The following is a 5,000-nucleotide window of genomic DNA, read 5'->3' on the forward strand; positions in this document are numbered from 1 at the left end:
TCCCTCAGCCTGGCTTTGCCAGGACATTCAGCTGCTACGGTCTTGCCCCTTGGGCGCTGGCTGAGCTGAAAGACAACCACGCCTCGCAAGGATGTGAAAAGCGGCGAGAGGGAGAGAGAGCACAAAGGAGGAGGAGGAGGAGAGAGGGAAAAGAATTGCCATGAGCGGCAAAGAAGAAGCGGCTGAGCTATGAGACTTGAATTAGCCAGAAAGCAGGGCAGTCAATGCCTACGGCCATACTAGTCTGAAAACGCCCGATCTCGTCTGATCTCGGAAGCTAAGCAGACTCAGGCCTGGTTAGTACTTGGATGGGAGACCGCCTGGGAATACCAGGTGCAGTAGGCTTTTGCTGCCAGCAGAGGCTGCCCACAACACACGGTCACCGCAGCCTCGGCCCAGAGGCAGGCAATCTTTTGGCTGCTCCCTCAGCCTGGCTTTGCCAGGACATTCAGCTGCTACGGTCTTGCCCCTTGGGCGCTGGCTGAGCTGAAAGACAACCACGCCTCGCAAGGATGTGAAAAGCGGCGAGAGGGAGAGAGAGCACAAAGGAGGAGGAGGAGGAGGAGGAGGAGGAGAGAGGGAAAAGAATTGCCATGAGCGGCAAAGAAGAAGCGGCTGAGCTATGAGACTTGAATTAGCCAGAAAGCAGGGCAGTCAATGCCTACGGCCATACTAGTCTGAAAACGCCCGATCTCGTCTGATCTCGGAAGCTAAGCAGACTCAGGCCTGGTTAGTACTTGGATGGGAGACCGCCTGGGAATACCAGGTGCAGTAGGCTTTTGCTGCCAGCAGAGGCTGCCCACAACACACGGTCACCGCAGCCTCGGCCCAGAGGCAGGCAATCTTTTGGCTGCTCCCTCAGCCTGGCTTTGCCAGGACATTCAGCTGCTATGGTCTTGCCCCTTGGGCGCTGGCTGAGCTGAAAGACAACCACGCCTCGCAAGGATGTGAAAAGCGGCGAGAGGGAGAGAGAGCACAAAGGAGGAGGAGGAGGAGGAGGAGGAGAGAGGGAAAAGAATTGCCATGAGCGGCAAAGAAGAAGCGGCTGAGCTATGAGACTTGAATTAGCCAGAAAGCAGAGCAGTCAATGCCTACGGCCATACTAGTCTGAAAACGCCCGATCTCGTCTGATCTCGGAAGCTAAGCAGACTCAGGCCTGGTTAGTACTTGGATGGGAGACCGCCTGGGAATACCAGGTGCAGTAGGCTTTTGCTGCCAGCAGAGGCTGCCCACAACACACGGTCACCGCAGCCTCGGCCCAGAGGCAGGCAATCTTTTGGCTGCTCCCTCAGCCTGGCTTTGCCAGGACATTCAGCTGCTACGGTCTTGCCCCTTGGGTGCTTCCTCAGGTGAAAGACAGACAGGTGGCTGGTAAAGGCGGCTGAGGGACTTCAATGGTGCATTTTGGGAGATGTCAGACCAGCAGTATCTACCAAGAAGTGGGAAGCGGAAGGTCTGGTATCTCAGTGCATTTTGGGAAAACCCAGACAAGCAATATCCACCAAGAAGTGGGAAGTGGAAGGTCTGGTATCTCAGTGCATTTTGGGAAAAGTCAGGCAAGCAATATCCACCAAGAAGTGGGAAGCGGAAGGTCTGATGTCACAGTGCATTTTGGGAAAAGTCAGGCAAGCAATATCCACCAAGAAGTGGGAAGCGGAAGGTCTGATGTCACAGAGTGGTTATCCCCAAACACTACATTAGTGTTTCCCTCCCTCCCTCCTCCTCTGACCAAAAAAAAAAGGCCACTGTGAGAAGGTAAAAGTGAAGGGAAGAGTTTTAAAATTTTTTTGAAAATCATTCAAATGGTGCTTGAAATGTCAGTGATTGGGATTAAGTATTGCACGTGAGAGATGTGGGAGATCCGTGCAGCTTCTAGCGTCTCGGATGACTACGTCTGCTGCTACATTCAACGATATTCAGCTGCTACGGTCTTGCCCCTTGGGCGCTGGCTGAGCTGAAAGACAACCACGCCTCGCAAGGATGTGAAAAGCGGCGAGAGGGAGAGAGAGCACAAAGGAGGAGGAGGAGGAGGAGGAGGAGGAGAGAGGGAAAAGAATTGCCATGAGCGGCAAAGAAGAAGCGGCTGAGCTATGAGACTTGAATTAGCCAGAAAGCAGGGCAGTCAATGCCTACGGCCATACTAGTCTGAAAACGCCCGATCTCGTCTGATCTCAGAAGCTAAGCAGACTCAGGCCTGGTTAGTACTTGGATGGGAGACCGCCTGGGAATACCAGGTGCAGTAGGCTTTTGCTGCCAGCAGAGGCTGCCCACAACACACGGTCACCGCAGCCTCGGCCCAGAGGCAGGCAATCTTTTGGCTGCTCCCTCAGCCTGGCTTTGCCAGGACATTCAGCTGCTACGGTCTTGCCCCTTGGGCGCTGGCTGAGCTGAAAGACAACCACGCCTCGCAAGGATGTGAAAAGCGGCGAGAGGGAGAGAGAGCACAAAGGAGGAGGAGGAGGAGGAGGAGAGAGGGAAAAGAATTGCCATGAGCGGCAAAGAAGAAGCGGCTGAGCTATGAGACTTGAATTAGCCAGAAAGCAGGGCAGTCAATGCCTACGGCCATACTAGTCTGAAAACGCCCGATCTCGTCTGATCTCGGAAGCTAAGCAGACTCAGGCCTGGTTAGTACTTGGATGGGAGACCGCCTGGGAATACCAGGTGCAGTAGGCTTTTGCTGCCAGCAGAGGCTGCCCACAACACACGGTCACCGCAGCCTCGGCCCAGAGGCAGGCAATCTTTTGGCTGCTCCCTCAGCCTGGCTTTGCCAGGACATTCAGCTGCTACGGTCTTGCCCCTTGGGCGCTGGCTGAGCTGAAAGACAACCACGCCTCGCAAGGATGTGAAAAGCGGCGAGAGGGAGAGAGAGCACAAAGGAGGAGGAGGAGGAGGAGGAGGAGAGAGGGAAAAGAATTGCCATGAGCGGCAAAGAAGAAGCGGCTGAGCTATGAGACTTGAATTAGCCAGAAAGCAGGGCAGTCAATGCCTACGGCCATACTAGTCTGAAAACGCCCGATCTCGTCTGATCTCAGAAGCTAAGCAGACACAGGCCTGGTTAGTACTTGGATGGGAGACCGCCTGGGAATACCAGGTGCAGTAGGCTTTTGCTGCCAGCAGAGGCTGCCCACAACACACGGTCACCGCAGCCTCGGCCCAGAGGCAGGCAATCTTTTGGCTGCTCCCTCAGCCTGGCTTTGCCAGGACATTCAGCTGCTACGGTCTTGCCCCTTGGGCGCTGGCTGAGCTGAAAGACAACCACGCCTCGCAAGGATGTGAAAAGCGGCGAGAGGGAGAGAGAGCACAAAGGAGGAGGAGGAGGAGGAGGAGGAGAGAGGGAAAAGAATTGCCATGAGCGGCAAAGAAGAAGCGGCTGAGCTATGAGACTTGAATTAGCCAGAAAGCAGGGCAGTCAATGCCTACGGCCATACTAGTCTGAAAACGCCCGATCTCGTCTGATCTCGGAAGCTAAGCAGACTCAGGCCTGGTTAGTACTTGGATGGGAGACCGCCTGGGAATACCAGGTGCAGTAGGCTTTTGCTGCCAGCAGAGGCTGCCCACAACACACGGTCACCGCAGCCTCGGCCCAGAGGCAGGCAATCTTTTGGCTGCTCCCTCAGCCTGGCTTTGCCAGGACATTCAGCTGCTACGGTCTTGCCCCTTGGGCGCTGGCTGAGCTGAAAGACAACCACGCCTCGCAAGGATGTGAAAAGCGGCGAGAGGGAGAGAGAGCACAAAGGAGGAGGAGGAGGAGGAGGAGGAGGAGAGAGGGAAAAGAATTGCCATGAGCGGCAAAGAAGAAGCGGCTGAGCTATGAGACTTGAATTAGCCAGAAAGCAGGGCAGTCAATGCCTACGGCCATACTAGTCTGAAAACGCCCGATCTCGTCTGATCTCGGAAGCTAAGCAGACTCAGGCCTGGTTAGTACTTGGATGGGAGACCGCCTGGGAATACCAGGTGCAGTAGGCTTTTGCTGCCAGCAGAGGCTGCCCACAACACACGGTCACCGCAGCCTCGGCCCAGAGGCAGGCAATCTTTTGGCTGCTCCCTCAGCCTGGCTTTGCCAGGACATTCAGCTGCTACGGTCTTGCCCCTTGGGTGCTTCCTCAGGTGAAAGACAGACAGGTGGCTGGTAAAGGCGGCTGAGGGACTTCAATGGTGCATTTTGGGAGATGTCAGACCAGCAGTATCTACCAAGAAGTGGGAAGCGGAAGGTCTGGTATCTCAGTGCATTTTGGGAAAACCCAGACAAGCAATATCCACCAAGAAGTGGGAAGTGGAAGGTCTGGTATCTCAGTGCATTTTGGGAAAAGTCAGGCAAGCAATATCCACCAAGAAGTGGGAAGCGGAAGGTCTGATGTCACAGTGCATTTTGGGAAAAGTCAGGCAAGCAATATCCACCAAGAAGTGGGAAGCGGAAGGTCTGATGTCACAGAGTGGTTATCCCCAAACACTACATTAGTGTTTCCCTCCCTCCCTCCTCCTCTGACCAAAAAAAAAAGGCCACTGTGAGAAGGTAAAAGTGAAGGGAAGAGTTTTAAAATTTTTTTGAAAATCATTCAAATGGTGCTTGAAATGTCAGTGATTGGGATTAAGTATTGCACGTGAGAGATGTGGGAGATCCGTGCAGCTTCTAGCGTCTCGGATGACTACGTCTGCTGCTACATTCAACGATATTCAGCTGCTACGGTCTTGCCCCTTGGGCGCTGGCTGAGCTGAAAGACAACCACGCCTCGCAAGGATGTGAAAAGCGGCGAGAGGGAGAGAGAGCACAAAGGAGGAGGAGGAGGAGGAGGAGAGAGGGAAAAGAATTGCCATGAGCGGCAAAGAAGAAGCGGCTGAGCTATGAGACTTGAATTAGCCAGAAAGCAGGGCAGTCAATGCCTACGGCCATACTAGTCTGAAAACGCCCGATCTCGTCTGATCTCGGAAGTTAAGCAGACTCAGGCCTGGTTAGTACTTGGATGGGAGACCGCCTGGGAATACCAGGTGCAGTAGGCTTT

General features: G+C 54.3%; 9 non-coding genes across 9 annotated transcripts; all 9 read left to right on the forward strand.

Annotated features, from left to right (window-relative positions):
• Positions 1-226: 226 nt before the first annotated feature.
• On the forward strand, positions 227-345 carry LOC144488957 (5S ribosomal RNA). Its single transcript, XR_013496792.1, has one exon. It is a non-coding gene; the product is annotated as a 5S ribosomal RNA (ribosomal RNA).
• A 314-nt stretch (positions 346-659) lies between these two features.
• LOC144488958 (5S ribosomal RNA) lies at positions 660-778 on the forward strand. Its single transcript, XR_013496793.1, has one exon. It is a non-coding gene; the product is annotated as a 5S ribosomal RNA (ribosomal RNA).
• Positions 779-1,089: 311 nt separating this feature from the next.
• Positions 1,090-1,208, forward strand: LOC144488959 (5S ribosomal RNA). The gene has a single exon (XR_013496794.1). It is a non-coding gene; the product is annotated as a 5S ribosomal RNA (ribosomal RNA).
• Positions 1,209-2,127: 919 nt separating this feature from the next.
• On the forward strand, positions 2,128-2,246 carry LOC144488883 (5S ribosomal RNA). Its single transcript, XR_013496726.1, has one exon. It is a non-coding gene; the product is annotated as a 5S ribosomal RNA (ribosomal RNA).
• A 308-nt stretch (positions 2,247-2,554) lies between these two features.
• Positions 2,555-2,673, forward strand: LOC144488960 (5S ribosomal RNA). Its single transcript, XR_013496795.1, has one exon. It is a non-coding gene; the product is annotated as a 5S ribosomal RNA (ribosomal RNA).
• Positions 2,674-2,984: 311 nt separating this feature from the next.
• Positions 2,985-3,103, forward strand: LOC144488893 (5S ribosomal RNA). The gene has a single exon (XR_013496736.1). It is a non-coding gene; the product is annotated as a 5S ribosomal RNA (ribosomal RNA).
• A 311-nt stretch (positions 3,104-3,414) lies between these two features.
• LOC144488961 (5S ribosomal RNA) lies at positions 3,415-3,533 on the forward strand. Its single transcript, XR_013496796.1, has one exon. It is a non-coding gene; the product is annotated as a 5S ribosomal RNA (ribosomal RNA).
• Positions 3,534-3,847: 314 nt separating this feature from the next.
• LOC144488962 (5S ribosomal RNA) lies at positions 3,848-3,966 on the forward strand. The gene has a single exon (XR_013496797.1). It is a non-coding gene; the product is annotated as a 5S ribosomal RNA (ribosomal RNA).
• Positions 3,967-4,879: 913 nt separating this feature from the next.
• LOC144488953 (5S ribosomal RNA) lies at positions 4,880-4,998 on the forward strand. Its single transcript, XR_013496789.1, has one exon. It is a non-coding gene; the product is annotated as a 5S ribosomal RNA (ribosomal RNA).
• Positions 4,999-5,000: the final 2 nt, after the last annotated feature.

Source organism: Mustelus asterias, unplaced genomic scaffold (assembly GCF_964213995.1).
Source record: "Mustelus asterias unplaced genomic scaffold, sMusAst1.hap1.1 HAP1_SCAFFOLD_1883, whole genome shotgun sequence".
Taxonomy (NCBI): Eukaryota; Metazoa; Chordata; class Chondrichthyes; order Carcharhiniformes; family Triakidae; genus Mustelus; species Mustelus asterias.